Consider the following 22,153-nt stretch of genomic DNA (forward strand, 5'->3'; position numbering starts at 1 on the left):
ATCATACAATTCCTGCAAACAGTAAAAATAATGACAGGTTATTATAATGAAAACTATGCCAGTATGTTTGAAAATATATGCGAAATAGGAATATTCAAGGACACATAATTTTTAAAAACTAACTCAAGAAAAAATAGAAAATATCATCTTATAATAGGTTATGGAACTTTCTACTTGCTGAGATCTTCACCAATACCTGGCAGTTATATAAGCATGTTGATTTTTCCAATTAAAATAATTTAAAAGAATTCATTTTTTTTTTGAGGCGTCTCACTCTGTTGCCCAGGCTGGAGTGCAGTGGCACAATCTCAGCTCACTGCAACCTACTCCTCCTGGGTTCAAGTGATTCTCCTGCCTCAGGCTCCTGAGTAGCTGAGATTACAGGAGCATGCCACCAGGCCCAGCTAACATTTTTATTTTTAGTAGAGACGGAGTTTCACCATGTTGGTCAGGCTGATCTTGAGCTCCTGACCTTGTGATCCACCCGCCTCAGCCTCCCAGAGTGCTGGGATTACAGGAGTAAGCCACTGCGCCTGGTGAAGAATTCACATTTTTAGCATTTTCACTTCCTTGATAACTCATGCTATTGGACATTTTCCCATATGTAATTTGGACATCAGGTTTTCTTTTTCTGTGAATTGCTTGTTCGCGTATTTATTTTTTTCATGGTTTTCATTTTTTGTTTCTAAAATATCCTTATGTATCAGGGACTGAATTATATATGTTCCAAATATATCTGTTTTTTGATTATCAAAACTATTTAATATAGAAAAATACATATTTTTAATTTTATTACATGGTGAATTTTATATTTTACTTAATAAGTTCTGCCAAGCCTCATAGTTATAAAGATATTTTCCTGAATTGTGTTCAAAAGTGGTAAAGATTTACTTTTTTTCTTTTTTACATTTAGATTTTCAGTTCTGGTTTAGAATAGATAAGAGTCTCAACCAAAATCATATAGCAAGCAGCATATAGGAATCTCTACATGCATTCTCGTTAAGTTCAGAAGCGAAACAAAAGAGGCCAGAAATGCTTGCAGGACATGGACAAATGGAGAAAATATTTTTTTTCAAGTAAAGACAACATGCTGATGTCGATTATATTAGCATAAAATTGAATAGTGGGCCCTAAACTAAAAATCCTAGCAGGGTGGAAAACCTCAGGTACTTTTCTCAGCTTTTTCAAGTTGTTAAAATGGAAAAAAACTAAAATTGACCAAAGCCTAACAAAAGAGACCACACAGACATTGGATCAAATTGTCAAATATGTGGAGTGAAAAGAAACCCCAGGGAGGGACAAAGAGAAGCAAGTAGACCAGGTGCTCTGTCTTGGGTCTTAACACATGTAGTTCTTCCCTCCAACAGGAGACCAGAGGCAGCACACAACAACAGGGCATGCAGAGATGCTTTTGTGACCATTATAGCATCTGTTCAAGGCAAGGGGACTCTATCCAAGAAAACCTCCCAGTTCTGCTTACACCAGCCCCTGGGCCAATTACCAAAATTGCTATTGGCCGCAGGTCTGTCAGGACAGGGTGACCAAATGATCCAATTGGACTGGGACTGTCCTTGTAGCTGGAAAAGTCCCACTTCATAACTTGGCAATCGATGTAATCAACAGAACCTCTTTTCACACTCACATTGTTCCTGTTTTGATATGTTCGCCCCTTAAAGAAGGCCTGTAGCATGAGTGGTCATGTTTCACAGCCAGAATATTCTAAATCATGCATACGCAATGACAACTATGAAGGGAACATCTTAATCTTCCTCCTGCAGCAGGAGTTTCAACAAACAGACCTCCTTTATGTTTTCAACAAGACATCAGCTCAGCAGCCAGAAGTAATCATGATGTTAACCACCATATGCCTGGCATCCTTTGTCCTGGGCAACGTTCTCATACCTTACGTAATTTATGTCACTTGATCCTTACAACCAGCTTGCCAGAGAATAGGGAACCTAGCCACATGGCTTCAAAGTTACACTCTAAAAGGCTATGTTCTATTGCTTCTTCATAAGGAACAAGAGTTTAGAAAGAGATTGAGAAGACATGACTTTGTCTTAAAAGTATAACTGAAATTACAATTTAGGAAAGTGTCTATGAGTCTTGCAAAGCAGAGGACAGACAAATGCAAACATATGGAATTTTAATAATGAATTCTGTACCAATATTTACTTAAATCTAGGGTACTGAGCGGTATGTATAATGAGAAGAATAAAACCAGTCGTTAGTTCAGCTCAACAGATGGAAATTTTATTAAGCACCAGGTGAGGGGTGCAAGGTCAGAAGCTCTGGAGACTGTTCTCCCCTGCCCACACCCACTGACAACTACAGTGTGTCCCACTGTGTCCACTAACCCCAACATTCTTTCTCTAGAATAAAACACACACACACACACACACACACACGCGTGCGCGCACACACACACACGAGGACATGGAGGATACATGGTATTATTTTTATTATAATTTATTTAGTTAGTTAGTTTGAGATGGAGTCTCACTGTGTCGCCCAGGCTGGAGTGCAGTGGCACAATCTTGGCTCACTGCAACCTCTGCCTCCTGGGTTCACGCCATTCTCCTGCCTCAGCTTCCCAAGTAGCTGGGACTATAGGCACCCGCCACTATGCCCAGCTAATTTTTTCTATTTTTAGTAGAGATGGGGTTTCACCGTATTAGCAAGGATGGTCTCGATATCCTGACCTCATGATCTGCCCACCTCAGCCTCCCAAAGTGCTGGGATTACAGGCGTGAGCCACCGTGCCCGGCCAATACATGGTATTATTATGGGCCTTGTGTTTTCCTAAAATGAACTTTCTTCTGTATCAATGTTAACTATGGATCCAGTGAGGACACAGTAGATTATGTCTTCCACAGGGTTAGAGGGGACAGGATGAAATAATTGTGCAAGTTCCAGACCTGGGAGCTGGTCTGGGAAGCCCTTCAGTACAAATATGGGCTCACTGGGATAATAAATGGATTATTGGTTTGTATTCCCTCGCGTTGGACCTGTTCATTTACATTCCGAATAGCTGATATCAGAAGGGGAGCAGGGATCCTCAAGTTTGTGGTATCTGCAGAGAGCAAAGCCAGGACTAGATTTGCACCTTAGTGGGTACATCAGGATCCAGTGGAGACAGAACACAGCAACAGGTGCAAAGTCCTGCCCTGGCATCCACCTACTGCAGGCCTTATGCCAGCCTGACACACCCACCCCACCCCTCCTCTCAGATTTAAAAGCTCTGGACAGTCAGCACCATCCTCACCTGCTGTACTCTTTCTTGCATAGTGTCCTGGAACTGGCTCTGGGTTTCCAGGAACCAGTGTTGACCAAGAGCAGCAAGCTGCTCCTTCTGGCCTCTGAGATACCAGGTAAGCCTTGCCAGCTTAGAAAGTCTCACCCTAGTGTCTACCCACCACCAGGACTTGGAAAATGGGAGAGGTATTTAACCCTCATTAATCATATACAAAATAGCTTTGAGGTCTTCAGAATTGGTGGCTCCAAATGAAACTCAGGTAAGTTGTGTACTGAATGCCTCATGCCTCTTCAGAAGGTATTGGATCCTGATGTAACACTAAAGCAGAAATCTAACTTGGTTATCTTTGTCCGATTGCCTGAGAAAATGAAGGAGATGCTAAAGGAATGTGCTAAAGGCATGGCTATGGTGTACAACTGTGTTATGCTGCTGCAGCAGGATGGAGCTGCATCCCACAGGAAGTGGACCCTACACAGCTGTTAAAACTTCACCACCAGAGATTGACAGGCCAGAAGTCAAGTCTCAGTTTTGTGTCTTATTAGGTGAATGACTTTAGCCCTCTAAGCCTCAGATTCATTATCTCCAACACAACTACCTACTCTTTGTAGTTATAAAAATTAAAATAAGAATTTCTACAAACTCTTCATCACAGATTAGTCTTTTGCAAATAATAGCTATTGTGCTATTAATATCAATAAGCAAAATAGTGTGATTTTTTAAATTATATTTTTAAATAGACAAGTAAAATTTGTATATGTTTCTCATGTATGATGCAATGTTTTGAAATATGCATGCATTGTGCAATGGCTAAATTGGACTAATTAACATATTGTAAATCAAATAAAATGACTGAGGCATGTCTCAAACATTTCTTAGAAGTTTATTTTGCCAAGGTTAAGGATGAATCCAGGAAAAAGGGACACATAACCACAGAAAACATGTTTGGCCGTGTGGTCCATGCTTTTTCCAGAGAGAGTTTGGGGGCTTCTATATTTAAAGAGGAAAGAGGAGGCAGTAGGGGGAAAAGGAAAGAGAAAAAGGTGGGGAGACTAGATAAAAGAAGCAATAGTTGGATTCCTTTGAGTCTTTTGATTAGCTTCTCTGTATCCACATTTTTCCAATGAAAGAAGCAGGTGGATTAATAGTCAATTATGCAGTCACTTGGTGCTCAGTGAATCTGCATTTTTACATAAGTAAAATGAGTGAATAAAATAATTATAGAGTACAGAGAACAGTCAGATATGCATTTGTCTCAGATGAGTGGTGAAAGGACTTTCAGTTCTATCTTTTGCCTCTGAAGATGTTCTAGGACTTTTTCCTTAGTTCAGCTAAAAACCCGGTCCTTGTCACACAACCATGAAAAATTAAGCCTGCAGACTCTTTGAAGGGGGATAAGGGCAGGGTTTATTGAGCTAAAGGAAAAAGGCAGGGGGCTGACAGAGATTCTCAGCAAAGCCAGAATCCTATTAGTGGGCTTCCAGCCTCACGAATTGAATCCCAGATTCCACCCTGGAACAGGGGAGGTCAGGCTCCTGCCCCCTGCAAAGGGCGCAAACTTCCATGGCTCCTCCCTGTTCTCCCAGGGCACAGCCTGGTGGGAGTTTCTCCAGGGACCCCTTTACACTTGGTTGTCTCATTCACCCCTCTAACAAAGTGTATCTAACTGCTGTTAGAATAACAATAAGGATAAATATAAAGACCTATCCTAACGGCTTCCTGCTAACAAGGGGCACTGTTTTGGGAAGACAGCAGTCAGATCTCCCTCAAAGACCCATCTAAGGGTACCCAGTCAAATGGGCCATCATCCGAGGCTCCAGTTGCATGACCATATGGAGTCTGGTGGTCTGAAGGTAAGAAGAGACAAACCAGGTTATCAGAAAACATGCATCAAACTGAAACAAGGGGGAGGGTAAAAACAGCTAAAAAGTCCTGAGGTCTTTTACCACTTTGCATGGGGAGAGAGAGGCCAAAAGCAAGACTGGTAAAAACTTTACCCTTTTGCCACAATGTTGAGCTTCTGGGTTCCCTTCCCCTGAGCCCAATCCTAAGCCAACTGGTTTAAGGTTTGGGAAATTAACTTTTCTCAGTTTGCAGTATGCATCTGAGGGGCGTGTCCTGTAGTACGGAGACACAATTACCTATCAGTGAAGAGAGGACAGAGGAGGAAAAAAGGAAAAAATGAGGTGTTTTTTCAAAGGAGTCCCAGAGGTTCAGGATGCAATTGAAAGGGGTACAGCCTGAAAATGAATGGCTACTCATCTACCAAGAGGGAAGCAGTCATCCATGGTTCCCTTCTCTTCCAAACAGATACCCGGGGTATGTGAGGGAGAGAGGGAGGAGTGTCTTCTTTCTCTCTTTCATCCTTCTATCCCTGTGTCTTAGTGACCTTGATTGGTGCTGCCCATGGGTGCCAAAGCAGCATGAACCTGTGAAGCAGAGAGGGCTTAGAGAATACAAATTATCTGCTCTCGCCTATGTCTCTCTTTCTGCTATTGTCAGTAGCCTTGGAGTTCCCTAGACCTCATTTATGCCATGGATACTAGTATGACTCTTATTCATGAAACAGGAGGCTTGGCTTAATTGGCAGGAATTAGTCATGCTTACCTGCACTGTGTCTTTTAACCTCTGTTATCATCTGCCTCTGGATCACTTAGATCCAGTTTTCTTTCCTAGGGCTTTGACTCAAAGCTTGGAATTAAGTTGGGACAAAAATGTGTCTCAGGGGTTGGGGCGAGGGGTGTTGCATGGACTGCTTATCAAAAGCCAAATGCTAAAGTATAGCTGTGGAACTTAGCCCTCCTCCAACAAGGGAGTGAAAAGAATATCTTGTGACATGCCCAGATAACTGGTGGCTATGGTTATGCTTGCTAATATTTGGGTGCATGGTGATTGGCTTTTGTTAGCTCCCTTTGTCTTTCACACACACAAAACATCTAGGTGATGGGCATCCTATTTATTCATATCACCTGGCAGGATTTGCAGGAGAATTACTCAGAACTAGAATATTGACCTGATTTTTACATTACTCACCACTTTTGTTCTTTCTGAGCTGCAGCTGGAGATTGCTGGTTAGCTCACAGGAACAAGCAGGGTTAGTCTAAAAATGCAGGGAAAACTTACAAACAACTAAGAAGTTTAGAATTTAATGATAAATGAATGATAAGTTTTAAAATGCTATTTTTCTCTCTCCAGTCCTCATTTTTGTTTTAAAAAAAAACATGATACAACTGAGTTGTTTGCAAAATAGATTTTAGTCTTATACTTGGCCTGATTATTTGCATAAAGTGCAGCAAGAATAACTATTACTACATAGACCTTTTGGGTTGGCTTTGAGGGAATTCTGTTCCACAGGGAATCTCAGATAAGACCTTTACAAGCTGAGCCCAGCTGTGTGTTTGTATCCTCAAATACCTGTGAGTTGGGTGATTTTCTTCTCTTAAGGTCACAAGATAAAGTTGGGGCTCCTGGGTCTGTTGGAAAGTGACATTATTTACTGACCACAGGTCAGGAATCCTGTACAGGAACTGCATATATGAGGTTATAAGGCCAGTTTTTTGTTTTCGTTTTTCACCCAAGGGGGTTTTATTGGCTCTGCAAGTTGAGCTTGACTCTTTAAAGGGAAGCATATACCTCCAATCAAAGCCTTTATAATACAACCAGTTTTTCCAGGTGCATCCTATTGCAAAAGAAAATGGATTTTTATTGCACTAATGCAAACAACTACATTGCCATAATTGAAGAATACTCACAGATCATTTCTGAATTCTAGAGGAACCAGGCAATGAGAAATATTCTCCAAATTTTATTCACAAGAGTATAACTTATTCAATTACTAAAGACCATAAATAGTTCAAAATAAGCTTCCTTGACTCTGAAAAACAAAACAAGGATCAGCAATATTCCAAGAAAAATCAAAAAGATTGTATCAGCTTACTGAGTTCAGTCCATTTAGTTCTTGATTTGCTTGATATTCATGAACATTTCAGCTCTTCATGAATCCTGTACATTTTTCCTTTATTCCAATGTTACAATCTCCAAAGTTATCAAAAACCAATATTTGAGAGCACATGTCAGAGTCCTATCACATATTATGAACCATCTTCTGAGAAGGATTAAAACAAAACAATTGTCTGTGAATAACAAAATGCCCAGGGTAGTTACAGTTAGAAACACAATTGACAAAGAAGTTTGGTTATCTTTGTGGTTTACAAAACTTAACATAACAACCTTAATTATGATAAATAACATATACTCAGACATTAGAATTTTAGAAGCCCCATGCAATTTTGGAACATATATTAGCATTATTCACAAAAATGTAAGCTAAAGAAGATTAAACATCATTTTGGCAATTCCATGTACATAGACTTGTTAAATAATCCTGTTTATCTCTCTTTTCTGGACACTCCAGGGGCCCTCTGAAGAATCCAAAAATCCAGGTTTCAAGGAAAGACAATTTTGAAGTGAAAGTTAGATTTTGGGAAGCCCGATAAATAAGTTAGAGGTTTAAAACACTTGATTTTATAAAACAGAATTCCAGATTACCGTAAATTATTTATTTTGTCAAAATGACTCAGAAATTACAAAAGCAAAATACCTTTTATTTTAATGCTCAATTTACAGAAAAACCATACAATAGCCTTCTGAATTTAGTCAATACGTTCACACAGAATTTTGCAAGGTTAATTTTTACAATCCTTCCACCATTGTTTGAACTTTTAGCTTTATTCTGTCTGATTCAAAACAATTATTTAACCCTATGCACGGATTTACATTTTCATGCCTTTTTATAACCTTTTACTAAAAACACATTTTATTATTCTCACACACCTAGCATGTAAATCTATTTCCAGTCACCTTAATTACATGTCTTACAGGTAACTCCTAGCAATTTTAATTTTAATGTAAAACCTGATAAATTGTTTTAATTGTGTGCTAGGTGCAGCCAAGGTTTTACTTATTCCAGCTTAATTAAGGATGTGGCTAGTTCCATATGTTTCTAGGCCTTACCAAGTTGGGCAGTTCTCAAAAACCAAAGAAAGTAGTTTATAACCTTAAAACATTTAGGGAACATTGCATCTGACCTGCACAATTTAATCCACCTATTCATATTTTGATGACATCTGCTTTTTACCAATAATCTTTAAGGCTAATTTAATTTCTCAAAGATTAAAGTCATGTGAACTGAAAGGTACCACAGTTTTTATCTTCCCTTTAAAAAATATTTGATCCAAGCACTTGTCTTCCTTTAGGCCAAATTAATTTGAGCTCTCTTAACAGAAATCTCACACACAACACATATATAACTACAGAGGTGGGCAGGAGAAAACCCAGTCTCTAAGCGTATCCCCTTAAGAGACAGGGCTAGGAAAACATGCAGATATCAAGCCAGAAAGTACTCCTTCCCTATGGCAGGATTGCTAAAAAAATAAAAATAAAAATAAAGCCTTGCCACTGGGTTATAGGCCACACCCACAGGACATAAAGCAAGATGGAGGCCTGCAGCCAAGTTTGCTGTGGACCATACAGACATGCAAAAAACACCAGATTGGGTACAGCTTACAGCCTCACAAATCCTTTTTCACAATTAAAACTTTTATAAACAGTGATCCTTATCATTCCTAGCCTAGTAAAATGTCTTCCAAAAGGGAATAAAAAAACCTCATTTAAAAGTTAACTGCTGACAGGGAGGAGAAGAAAAAAGGATGCCTGGGAAAAGACCCTCTTATTCTTATGCAAATCATTCCCCCACAAGAGAGAAAAGCTTAATTGCTGTGGGACAGAGTTGGACTCCCTGGATGGGTGAGGGGGACACTCCATGAGCACGTGGGATGGGATGCCTTGGGGTCTTGGCAGCTCTTGCAGCTTATTCCTACACTGTGTGGCCATTGAACACTGTGCACACATTCAGCAGACAGGGCCATGCACTCCAGCAAGTAGGGAAGGAAGGAGGAGCAGGGAGCTAGCCCACCCAATCATCCCTGGTGTGTTCCTGTGGCCATTGGGGTGGTTGTGGACACCTCCAGTACTGTAAAAGAAAAAATATTTGTCATTACTGTCCTCAAAAAAAAGAAGAGGAATGCCATAGGACCAGAAGGCTCAGAAGAAACAATGAGAGGTTTTGAGTCCCCATTTCACTCACCCTTTCTCAAGCCCCACATTGCACGTCAAAGGTGCTGTAGGATTTTCTCCTTAAAAACTACAAACAGGGCCCTTGTGACATGATCACCACAAATTAGGCTCACAGACACTTTGAAGGGTGAGAAGAGCAGGGTTTATTGGTCAAAAAGGAAAAAAAAAGAGAGAGAAACTGGGACTCTCAGCAAAGCCAGAGTCCTGCTACTGGGCTACCTGCACAGATGGAATCCCATCTCCCACTCCAAAACAGAAGCCAGGCTTCTCCCCTCTGCAAAGGATGTGAACTTCCATGGCTCCACCCTGTTCTCCCAGTACACAGGGCAATCATAGTTTCTCTGGGGTCCCCTTTATAGATGGCTGTCTCAAAGATAAGCCATTAATTTACATTTTCAGGGTGAGATTCAACAGACAAAGATCTTGGAGACCACAGGGAAATTCCTTCTGAGGAAAATGTGAAGAAAGTTTGTAGCTATCTATTTAGGAACAATATTGGAGGCAGGTTTCTGTAACTCAGTTCCCTTTGTGTGACTTTTCTCTTTGGCTCAGCGAATTTGGGATTCTGAGATTTTCTTTGCTTTTCACATTCCCTGCCTTTTTTTCAGAAGCCATTTTAGAAGAAAATGAGTCTCCAGTCCCAGGTTCTAATCTGATCCCTCATCACTAGGATGGTCTGTTACCAGAAGTTCAGGCCCCACATTGCTAGGAAGGCTTGTTCCTAGAAGGTCATGTCCTAAATTACCAGGAAGGCTCATTTCTAGGGAGTCATGTCCCTTAAAGAAAAAAAAATAAACAAGGAGGAAAGGAAAGGAAAAATGGAGTCATGGGAGAAACGGCAAAAATATAGCAACTGAGGCCAGATTTATAGCAATAAAGATAAATCAATCTTGGAACCTGGTTCAGACTAAGCCACTGCCTCCTCAGTCAGAACAACTTGGTGCAATCATTACCCTGACCTTTTCAGTTACTTAGTTGTAAATAAGTAACTTAACAACCTTATAAGCAAAACAAGACAGAATCTAAATTATTATTACTAATCTGCAGCAGGAGGAGAAAACTCCCTTAGGAACCTCCAGGCAGGGCACATGCCCACAGAGAATTTCTGCATATAAACTTTGGAATTTAATTGGTCTGAACAGCTACTTCATAATTCAAAAGGTTTCAGTGCCACACACAGTGCATTTATCAAAACAAACAACAACACTTCAACTCTATTCTAGATAACATCTTCCAAGGAGTCCAGCTGGAGAGGAGGTCCCTTTTTCTGGCTCCAGACAGGCCAGGAGGGGTCACAGCCCCAGCAGCTCAAGTCAGGCACCTTGACCCAGCAGCTCTGGATGGCCAAGCACACTCTTGCTTAACTGGGTTTGCTCCCACTTAAGGAGCTCAGATTCTGCCTGCTGGGCTTGCCTGTCCTACCATCCAGATATCTGGGCCTCTGAGCTCCCTGAGTAAATCAGCCCAAGGGAGAAACCCTCATTCAGGGCAGAGTTTGGGCCTGGGAGAGGTCGATCTGACCAAAACCAGGACAGGCCTCTGGTAATTCTAGAGGGCACCAAGGCAGGGTGGCATCACCTCTGACTTGAGAGGAGGAAGCTTGTTGTGACCTCACCCCCACTTCTCTAGGATGCTGGGCTCTAGGGACTACATGGGCACCTCGAGCCTCCTCCTGGCATGACCTCAATGATGCTGTCCTTTCCTGCTTCCCTGCCTTGCTCTGCTCGTCCCTGTCAGTGTCCACTCCAGGCTCATCTACCTCTCCTGAAGCCTCTTCTTTGCTGACTCCCCAGCAACTCCCACCTCATCAAGGCAGCTCCCACTTGAGTCCTGGGTACTCCACAGTCAGCCTCTACAGAGTGTGACATCTTCCTGATATCCAGGAACTGCCCCATGCATGTGGTCTTGTCCTGAAGACCCTGCATGGAATCACTTCCAAAACAGAACTCCTCCTGTCCCTGCCCCAGCCTACCCTTCAAAGCTGTGTGCTTGAGCAGAGCCTCTCCCACTTCCTCCATCTGGCTGCCTCTGCCCCTCTTTCCCAGCAGGACAACGACCACCCACAGCAGGTGTCCTTGCACGTTGGCTACAGCTGCCACTTGAATATATTTCCAATGTGTCATCAGGATACCTTTTCATATGTTTCATTTTTACACTCTGTTTTTAAGTGTTTACTCCACTTTTATGTTAGGGAACAAGGAATAAAATTCACAGCAATCCATGAAATAAATAATGGAGAAAATTATTTCTTTATTTTTAATGACTTCCATGGGACATGAAGCATTTCTATCAATTATAAATGTAATGTTAGCAGCACCTGTGACTTCATGCCCATAGAAAGCACAGATATGTCTCACCACATTAGTTATAAAATACTATTGAAGTTCATGACTATTTCAAATTATGGTCGTATTGATAGACTGGCTGCTAGATATTGTTATTTAATGTATAAATAAAGGAGCAGTTAGATTGCTATGTTCAGTGTATTTCTTTATGTAATACTTTGATAATTATACTTCAGTAAGTTTCCTTTGAGATTCCATAGATAGATGGCTGGGTAGATTAGAGAGATAGATAGATAGATAGATAGATAGATAGATAGATAGATAGATAGACAGATAGGTGTGTGTGAGTGTGTGTGTGTGTGTATGGTGCATTTAAAATATTATTTTGATAAAGGAGGATTAAACTTTGCCAGACTGCTGCAGGGTTCTATGACACAAAATAATAAAGAACCCTCACCTTACAACCTTCCAAATTTGTAATTGATTTTCTTCTCTAGGATTTTATTCAATGAAATGAAGGTTTTTGTGTTTGTTCCTTATCAAAGACAGTCCTTGATAAGATGAACTCCTCCTCACACTATTCACCACCTCTACCAAACAGAGGCATCTCTGAAGTCTGAACACCCTTCATCATGATCTGCCCTGGCCTACTTGGGAGGGGGTGAGACACAGGCAGGATGCTGGTAAAAACATTTTCACAACTCTTTTCAAGGGTTCGGACCCCTTGAGGTATTTGTCCAGGGCAAACATTGTTGGCACATGAAGTCCCAATCACTAATCTCTTTACTCAGCAGAAGTATGGAAATCCAGATCAGAGCATCTCCCAGAAAACGGGTGCCTCTAACAGAGATTTGCCAGCATCCTGTTCTCTCTTGTGTGGCAGCTGGTAGAGTTTGCTCTTTCCCAGAAAGGCACTAGATGGCTGTATATCATTCTGGTTAACAACAATTCCAATTCTATTCTTTCCTCTGTCCTGGGAGAAAGAGTGAAATAATTGTGTACAGTGGCAGAGGATCTTGAGACTCTTCCTCAGGTTTCCCATAACTACCCTCCTCCTTACTAATCCTTACATTGTAACAACCCTTTTCTTCACCAGTTGTATTCACAGTCTTTTGTGCAGTGCCTGGCAAGGTGTAGATGTGAATGAGCAAGAACATAAATGGAGGAGAAACCCCTAAGAGAGATAAAGTGGATTTTTGGCTAAGGGGATTTGGAAATTGAGATTTTATGTACAACTTCCCACTGTAATACACAGAAATTCTACAAAAATTTATCACAAATATCTCCTTAAGTGAATGGCTAAACTCAACAGCAAAAAGAAACAGAAATCCCAAAATGCCAGGAACAAAGAAAGAACTGAAAACCAGAATGGAAGTATGCAAGCTGCTTTTGGACCTGGCTGGGCTGTGGGTGAGAAGGGAATGAGGAGTGGGGACTCCCAGGGGCTTTTTGTATGGTTACCTTGAACAGTGCTTCTCCCACTTAAAGATGCATTGAACCCCTGGAATCTTGGTAAAATGCAAGTTCTGATCCAGTAAATCTGAGACCAATCAAGGTTCCACATTTCCCCACAATCTCCCAAGGGATGCTCTTTGAGTAAGAAGGATGCAGGCTTGGCTGTAGTAAGCAGGTGGACACAGGAGACGAGACCTCATGCCCAAGAAATTCTGGGATTGAACCTAAAACCCCTATATTTTGCCAGAACTCTCAAAACATTTGCACCATCACTGAAAGGGTGGGCTGGGAAAAATGTCTTGACAGAGCAAGGAGATGGCAGTTTCTGTACAATACTTGTGTCTCTGACTTCTTTTGTTTCTTGATTTTCTCAACTTAAAATATAACTTCATTCCTCCCTCATTAAGTTGAATTTCTGAAAAGTCTCCCTAAGAATTCCACCCCTCAGATATAAAGCTTATGAATTACTGTATTTGCTTCTCCTCTTGTTCCAGGTTGTATGCTAATTGAAGATGTGTTTTACAGACTCACCCATCTGCCTCCTCCTGTCTAGTTAAAGTTACTACCATCAACAATAACAGCAACAGCAACATTCATAGCACTTATTCAGTAAAAGACGACATTTGGTTAACTTTTGGTTTGTGCCAATATTGTGCTAACTTCTTTTCATTATTTTCTCATACAATCCTTTTAACAATCCTATGAGCAACAGTAAATATTAGCCCCATTTATAAGTAAAATTATCCTTAGGAAAATTAAATAGGAAGAACTTCCCATTTCCAGTCCAAGATTAAAGAAGCTTGAAGGTTACTCCTGTCTCCAGAACAAGAAAAACAAACTGTAAGCCTAAATTCGTTAAAGAATGAAGTTTATGGGCAAACTGCTGTCCCAAAAACTCGACGGATGTTTGAATGCAGAGAATCATAGCTGAACAGAAGTAGCCCAAAGCTGGAGGAGGTGCCAGGATAGAATAACTGAAATTGTAATAAAGGAATTGTTGGAGGCTCAGGAGGCACTAGCTTGAGAGTTAACAACTTTAGGGGTGCTCAAATTCGGGGGTGTATAGAACATACTTTTATGAATTTCACCTCCTGGAGCCACACCAGATACTCACTGCTAGGACTGGAGAAAAATCCTCTCATGCTTCTGGTAGAAAGAAGGGAACTACAGCCATTTTTGAAATATGCCCAGAGCATTGGGTTTTCAATAACAAAGACCTTTCCTCAAGATAAACTATTTGATGAAGACCAAACAAACATGAGGAAGGAAAATGCCCATGCATATTCAACTCCAGCTCCTCTAGCCCTCCCATCTCACCTAAATGAGGAAGGGGAAAACTGGAAGCACATGTGAAGGTCAATGCCCAGCAGCCAGGCCCACTGAAAGACTGAGACCTAATCCTAGGTCTATGGGACATTTCTCCTTCCTCTGCACCTCACCACATAATTGGTGCTCCTGTATAATAATAGGGGGTTGCCGCTAAAAGAACTGCAAGCCTCATACTCTAATAAGAAGTAGTCTATAGGGAAACTCCAAGACAACAAGGGAGATAAAAGTAAGGACACTAGACAAAATTTTAGCCTCTGACATCAGAACCACAGCAAATACTAATCACAGTCTAACTCCTAGCCATTAAACATAAAGATCACAATGAAGGCCTATTGATTTCAGTTACTTTTGCACAATACACCATGTAGATTTCAACAAAAAATTACAAGGCATACTAAAAGGCAAAAACACAGTCTGGAAAGACAAGAAAGAATCAGAACCAGACTCAGATATTGTAGAGATACTGGAATTAAGAGACTAGTATCAGGGGAAACCATCCCCCGGTATTCAATGTAGGTTCTTTTCTATTTCCCTAAGTGTCAGCCAGTCTGAGAAATAAAGGGAAAGAGTACAAAAGAGAGAAATTTTAAAGCTGGGTGTCCAGGGGAGACATCACATATCGGCAGGTTCCGTGATGCCCCCTGAGCCACAAAACCAGCAAGTTTTTATTAGCAATTTTCAAAAGGGAGGGAATGTATGAATAGGGTGTGGGTCACAGAGATCACATACTTCAAGGGCAACAAAAGATCACAAGGCAGAAGGTCAGGGTGAGATCACAAGGTCGGGGCAAAACTAGAATTACTAATGAAGTTTCATGTCCCACTGTACATGCCTTGTCATTGATAAACATCTTAACAGGGTTCAAGAGCAGAGAACTGGTCTGACTAGAATTTGCCAGTCTGGAATTTCCTAATCCTAGCAAGCCTGGGGGCGCTGCAGGAGGCCATGGCATGTTTCATCCCTTATCTGCAACTACATAAGGCAGACACCCCTAGATTAGCCATTTTAGAGGCCCCCCTGGGAATGCATTCTTTTCCCAGGGCTGTTAATTATTAATATTCCTTACTGGGGAAAGAATTCTGTGATATTTCTCTTACTCATTTTCAGTAATAAGAGAAAAATGGCTCTGTTCTGCCCAGCCCACAGGCAGCCAGACTTTAAGGTTATCTCCCTTATTCCCTGAAAATTGCTGTTATCCTGTTCTTAAGGTGCCCAGATTTCACGTTGTTCAAACACACATGCTTTGTGAACAATTTGTGAAGTTAACACAATCATCACAGGGTCCTGAGGAGACATACATCCTCAGCTTACAAAGATGACAGGATTAAGAGATTAAAGTAAAGACACACATAGGAAATTATAAGAGTATTGGTTGGGGAAGTGATAAATGTCCATGAAATCTCGACAATTTATGTTCTTCTGTAACGGCTTCAGCCAGTCCCACCATTCAGGGTCCCTGACTTCCCGCAACAGATTAGGAATTTAAAATAACTATAATTAAATGCTAAGGGCTTTAATGGAAAAGGTGGACAACAGGCAAACACTGATGGGCAATGACACAGACAGATGGAACCTCTAAGAAATAATCAACCAGAAATGTTAGAACTAAAAGTTAAAGTTGGAAAGGTAAAAGAAGACAACCTGATATTTGCAGCCAGATCTGGCTGACGGTAAGCAAAACCATACCCATGAAATGTCACAGTCCAGCCTCCTTTCAAAGTTTAACTAAGAGCAGGAGACACAGAGTGAGCAATGGAATGATGCCCATCTTGGTAGGTTCACAGCCAGCAGCAGCTTGAAATTTAAGTCACTTAAGTCTTCAATTTTTTTAATTCCAAATCCTAATAAGCATCTTTGTTCTGAATACCTGATACCTTAATTTTCTCTATCTGGTGGCTCAACTCTCACATGTTGCCAAGTGGCAATATTAGGGGATTTTTATTCCCCACTATGTAAAGTGAATGGTGAAGCACATTGGCATACAAAGTGCCTTCTAGATCTCAAGTCCAGTGACCCTAGATCCAGCCCCTTTTGTCTCCTAACTGCCCATCTGCTGTCACTGAGCACCCAGCTTAAGAGAAAGGCACTGGGAGTGACTTCCCCTCACCAAGAGGAGCAGTACCCTGGTGAGTCAAGGCCAGCCCCTATGACCTGACAGGGAACCTGAAACATTTCCACACCCTCTTTTCAATGTGGGAAGAATACAGAAGCAACCAAATTAACCCAACAGAAAGTAGGCAGTGTGAAATGAAGGAATGTTATGGCCTCGAGTAAGTATATCTTCACCACAAGCACTATTGGCTCTTAAACAACCTCTGTATCAGCTCACAAAATGATTTGGCCAACTCTGTGCATCTGGGGTCTGTACTGTTTTCTGTTAAAAAAAAAATCTTGAAAGCTGAAACAGCTTATTTAAAGAATGTCTGTATGCTCAAACTGCTTTCTTTGTTATAAGAACATGTTAAGGCATATTGGCTCAGGCTGTGCTCATGGAATTCCCAAGGAGCATGGATGAGCTATGAACATCCTGCTGGCCCAAACCCTACTAGTTTTTTAAAGGAGCATAATAGCAACCCCCACAGTGCCCTCTCTGCGCTGGGAGGAGGCAGTACAAAGACGGCCCCATAAGGACAAGGCCAGCCTGGAAAAAGCAGGAGCAAAAGATATGGTGTGGCTGACTTTGATCCCCTTATTTAGGCTATTGTGTGAAGTCTGAAAAAGGCTTTGATGAGTTTATTTGAATTTTGACTCGGGCAACTAAGATTTTTTTTCCAATACCAGTGGATGACTTTCACCACAATTGAACAGGTACTACCTTTAAGTGTTTTTATGATTCTTCATTATTCAATAATTTGGTGTCCTCTATGGCAATATGGATTGCAATTTGTGAATTTAAGAGAATCATATTTCAAAACATTTATTGTATCTAGTAATTAAATTTTGTCTTCTAATTCTAAACACATTTCCCATGTTTGGGGAAAAAAGTGGGCATTATGTAGTTCTAAGAAGTCTCTTTCTATCAAATAAATGGGGCCTGAGGAAACTAAGAGAAAAACCTGAGTCCCTTGTAAAGGGCCTAGCTGAAAAGCTAAAGGCTAAGATTTATATGCCAGTACAGGGGTATTAGTGACATCCACCAATTGAAGTGTTTGTTTGCTCCAAGGAATGAGGCCTTGTAATAACGTGGGATTTACTACAGATAACATAACTGCAGTGTCAACAAGAGCTTATGTTTGTTCTCCATTTCAAACAATTTCTATTTCTCTCATAGTGTTAGTAAGGAGGAAGAGAAACTCTTTCAGTTGCTTGGAGAAACTCCATTACATCTCCTCTTCTTTTGCCTGTTGTTGTTCCCTCCATTGTGGTTTCTGACAATCTTTCTTAAAGTGTCCAGGTTTTTGCAGTAATTACAAAGAAGAGTGTGAAGTCCACTCTGAGATTTATTGGAGTATTTTGAGGTTCAGCCTGGGTGGATAGTTGTTTGAGTCACAAGTTCATAATCTTTTCAGCCTTATTCTTTTGTTTGCCTTTTCTCTCTCTCTTCATTGATTAAGGTATAAGATAACTGATCAATAACTTAAGCAAATCATAAGTTTGGGAAGTAGCCCAATTAGGCTGTTATCTTTGTACTATTAGTGCCAATTCTTCACTTAACCTGTTTAACGAATTGGAATTGAGGAGAGCATCATTTTTTTGTTTGTTTGTTTGTTTGTTTTTGAGACAGAGTCTTGCTCTGTCACCCAGGCTGTAGTGCAGTGGGGTGATCTTGGCTCACTGCAAGCTCCACCTTCTGGGTTCACGCCATTCTCCTGCCTCAGCCTCCCAAGTAGCTGGGACTACAGGTGCCCGCCACCACGCTTAGCTAATTTTTTGTAGTTTTAGTAGAGGCAGGGTTTCACCATGTTAGCCAGGATGGTCTCTATCTCCTGACCTCGTGATCCACCCACCTCAGCCTCCCGAAGTGCTGGGATTATAGGCGTGAGCCGCTGCACCCCGCTGAGAGTATCATTTTGATGGTGGGCACAGCTCTTTTCAGAGAATCTTCAATATTGTTTGGAAATTTTTTCAAATCTATCAAAATATGGCATTACTGACTCACCTGGGTTTTGTTGACATTGGTGTATTTTATCTGAGTCAGCCACTCTTTGGAATAGTAAAGGAATGGCTCTGAACAAAGCCTTTGCAAACTCACAGCCATGTCTTCAATCTTCTGAAAATTTACAAAAGTCCTTCAGCCAGCTCCTCTGATTTGCCTTAACTAGCCAATCTTCAGCTTTATTTTGTGATTCTAATGTGAACTAATTGATATAAATCAGAAAAAACAGGGTCATAAGCTCAAATATTCAGTTGAAATTTCCTAACAAAATCAGTAGGATCCTGGTGCAGTCAGGAAATTCCTTAATGATGCCTTTAAGTTCTATCTTTCACCATGGTTGATAAAATATGTTAAATTCTCTGGTATCAAATACCAGCTGTTCAAGAAATGAAGGAAGTGGAAGGAAGGGGAAGAGAAGGCAAGTCTGGGTGAGGCAATTCAGATAAGGAGGGATAAAGAGATGTAGAAAAAGGAGGATGAAGAGAAAAAGCTTCAGCAGTTTTCTTTAATTCAGAAATGACTTTAGAGTTCTTTCTATTTTCTTCCTGTGGGCAAAGAGCTTTGCCAAGGCCTTTGGGATTCTTCTAAGTACCATTGAAAGTAACTCTGCTCATCGTTTAGTTTTAGAGGCAGTTTTTCCAATTGTGCACATAAATACACTAATTTAGGTATATAACGGTACCCCATTTCGGTCATTGTAGGTTGGGGCCTTCATGAGTTAAGTGAGACTATTATTCTGGATATTAACAGGAGGTGTTACAATAAGTATGGTACATGAATCTGGCTGGAGTTCCTAAAAGTGGATGTCTTTTTATAGAGGAAGAATTGGGCTCAGATGGATGATTTTCCATCATTTGGATTCTCTTCTTAAATGACAAAAGACTGAGAGGGAAAGATGTTTGGGATCTGGTATGCTGCTTAATAGGGAGTACACCTTGAAGTGTCACTCAGGAATTGCTTGTCCCCTCTTACATGTTTCAGTGAAACCCAGGAATCCTGGGCACTTAAGGCACTAGGAGATCTAGTTTTCATACATGCCCATCTAGTTAAGCAAGATTGTCTGTATGCTCTTCTATGGGGATTTCCTATGAGACCGTTGCATGTAGGAGTGATGAGCTCCTGCACTCCCGCAAGATCTTCATCATCTAAGGTGCCTTTTGGGTAGGAGGAATGGAAGAATGGCATCTCTTATCTTCATCCTCACAAAACAGCTTTTCCTTGATTTTCATCACTCAGAAAAATCTTTAGATATAACAAATGAGCCAAGCTTCAGAGTTTAGCCAGGATTTTTTTTTTCACCTTCTCTTTTCAGAGGAAGAAACTATTTCTGTTCCTGACCAAAATTCCAATGAAAGACAAAGTTGTACAAACTCTAAAAGTAGTTCTACAAATAACCCTTGACATCAGAGAAAAGTGGAAATTACAAATCTATGAAAAACAGAATCTCTAAAGAACAAAAAATAAACTCCTACCTTAAAAGCAGAGGTTCAACTCCAGCTGCATGGAGCATAAAACCAAGTCATTTGAATAAAATCCGAGTTTCAACCAAAAAGTCAGGAAAATTAAAAACCTGAGTCTCATCAAAAACCTTTCTGCTTCTGATGATGTCCAGTGAATGAAAACCTTAGTGTTGGCACCAAAGCATCAGGTGTTGGTGAAACAGCAGGGCTCACTGGAGGCTCACTAGTGGTGACCATTTGTGGTCACCAAAGTGTCAAGATAAAGTAACGAAAAGAGTCAAAATCTAGTTTAAAGAGAGTTTGTTTAAGCACAAAGTTTGAGGGTTGGCCATCCACTAAGCATAGGTCTCAAAGAAGGGAAGTCAGTGTTCTAAAGTGTAGAACTTTTGGGTCACTTATACAAAGTCTACAGAAGTTTAGCAGAATTTCAACATCATTTTATGTAATGCTTAATGTGTAGTTACAAGGATCTGATTAGTCAAGATGGTCTTTTTCTTTCAGGAAAGTTATATGTAATTGATGATATAACAGTCATGGAGTCTTGAGTACTATTTGATTGAGTTAGGTACAGGACAATAAAGGAGGAAGATAATCTATAACAAAGATCAGCAATTAGAATTGGGAAGGTCTGGTCTCTGTTCTCTCATAGTAATTTACAGAATAAAAAAAGTGAGGAAGAGAGTTCCTCTATAATCTAAGAAGTAAAATTGTAAATACGCTATGTGACTCAGTCTCCAGGGCTTAATTTATCCCTTGCATAATACATTTAGAGGATCTTGAAATTGTATTATCTTTTACAAACTTGAGGTACTTAGCCAGACATGGTAGCCTGCTCATGTAGTTCCAGCTACTCTGGAGGCTGAGACAGGAGGATTGCTTGAGTTCAGGAGGCTGGGGCTGCAGTGATCCATGATGGTGCCACTGAGCTCCAGACTGGATGACAGAATAGAACTCTGCCTAAAAAAGAAAAAAAACAGAGGCTAAATTTGCTGAGTTCTTCCAGGATTAATCATTTGTGTTTGTTTCTTTATATTTGAAATGCAATGTGGCTACATATAAAATTCTTCAGCTGCACTTTCTTTCTTTTGAAGTTTGAAGACATTAATCCACTAACTCTGCCACTACATATTAGAATAAGAAAATCTAACACCAGCTTAATATTTCCTCCCTTAAAAGGCTAATGTTATCTGGATGCCTCTACTTAGGATTCTTTCTTTACTTTTGACATTTGTTGGCTTCACCAAGATGTCTCCTGGTAGTGTTCTATCATGCTCCTCTACAACCCTGCTTCCAAACTGGACTAGGTTTACTTCCTTGAGGATGGTGTGTATTTGCCCATTTCATGCCTGGAACCTCCTTCCTCTCCTCCCCATCTGCACAAAACACATTCATCTTCCAGATTTCAGCCCAAACATCACTTTCTCCAGCAACACTACCCTGACGCCTTCGCACCCATCATTGCTTTGTGTCCCTGCTTCAAGTTTTCCATGGTGGTTCTATTTCCAAGGTATTTCTCTGGCTTTATGCAACTACTTATTCATTGTCTATCTTCATGAGCGGACTATAGATATGCTGAAGGTGGTGGCTAGGTGCATTTTGCTCACAGTTCATCCTCCGTGTCTGTTTTAGGACTACCATACATCTATGTTTGCATGGTGTAGCTGCTTAAAAATACTTGTTGAATGGAATAGTGAGCTGGCAAAACTATCAAGAACATCCTGCATCCATAGTAATTACTAGAACTATTGATTATTTCTCTATCATGATAAAGTCTACTGAAATTACCAACATTGTTTATACCATTGACTTTAAAACATACTTAAGTAGCAGATATCAACAGGAAAAGTCAAAATTACTTCAAAAATAAACAGCCCTGTTGAGTCTAATTCATTTTCATTTTATGAAATGAGAATAAATCAAAATATTTTACTCATGTTTTGGGTCTGTTTCTTAGAAAATAACCACATGCCTTTAAATAATAATATACATATGTTTATTTTGGTCTCCTCAAAAGTGTTGATACATCATTACGATATATAAAATTTACATTCTTTCCGGTAACTTTAATGCCCAATTTGTTTAGCTTTAATACTGCTATTAAATAGATTCAAGACTCCCATGTAATTCTTCTCTCGTTTCC

General features: G+C 40.4%; 1 protein-coding gene and 1 long non-coding RNA gene across 8 annotated transcripts in view; one reads left to right on the forward strand and one right to left on the reverse strand.

The window, feature by feature from the left end:
* Positions 1-22,153, reverse strand: part of LOC129143247 (uncharacterized) — a 312,467-nt gene that overhangs the window by 16,141 nt on the left and 274,173 nt on the right. For 5 of the 7 annotated variants that reach the window (XR_010149288.1, XR_010149292.1, XR_008546506.2 and 2 more), the window contains one exon: positions 7,043-20,970. The exons of the other annotated variants lie outside the window; for them this stretch is intronic. This is a non-coding gene — a long non-coding RNA (uncharacterized LOC129143247). Of the gene's footprint in view, positions 1-7,042; positions 20,971-22,153 lie in introns of those variants that run through there. 7 annotated transcript variants of the gene reach the window in all.
* The window catches only part of LOC470467 (sulfotransferase 1C3), a 39,381-nt gene continuing 20,482 nt past the window's right edge, over positions 3,255-22,153 (forward strand). Inside the window, exon 1 of the mRNA XM_525848.5 lies at positions 3,255-3,371. The gene's annotated coding sequence lies outside the window, so the exon portion shown is untranslated. The remainder of the gene's footprint in view (positions 3,372-22,153) is intronic.

This window comes from Pan troglodytes, chromosome 12 (genome assembly GCF_028858775.2).
Source record: "Pan troglodytes isolate AG18354 chromosome 12, NHGRI_mPanTro3-v2.0_pri, whole genome shotgun sequence".
Taxonomy (NCBI): Eukaryota; Metazoa; Chordata; class Mammalia; order Primates; family Hominidae; genus Pan; species Pan troglodytes.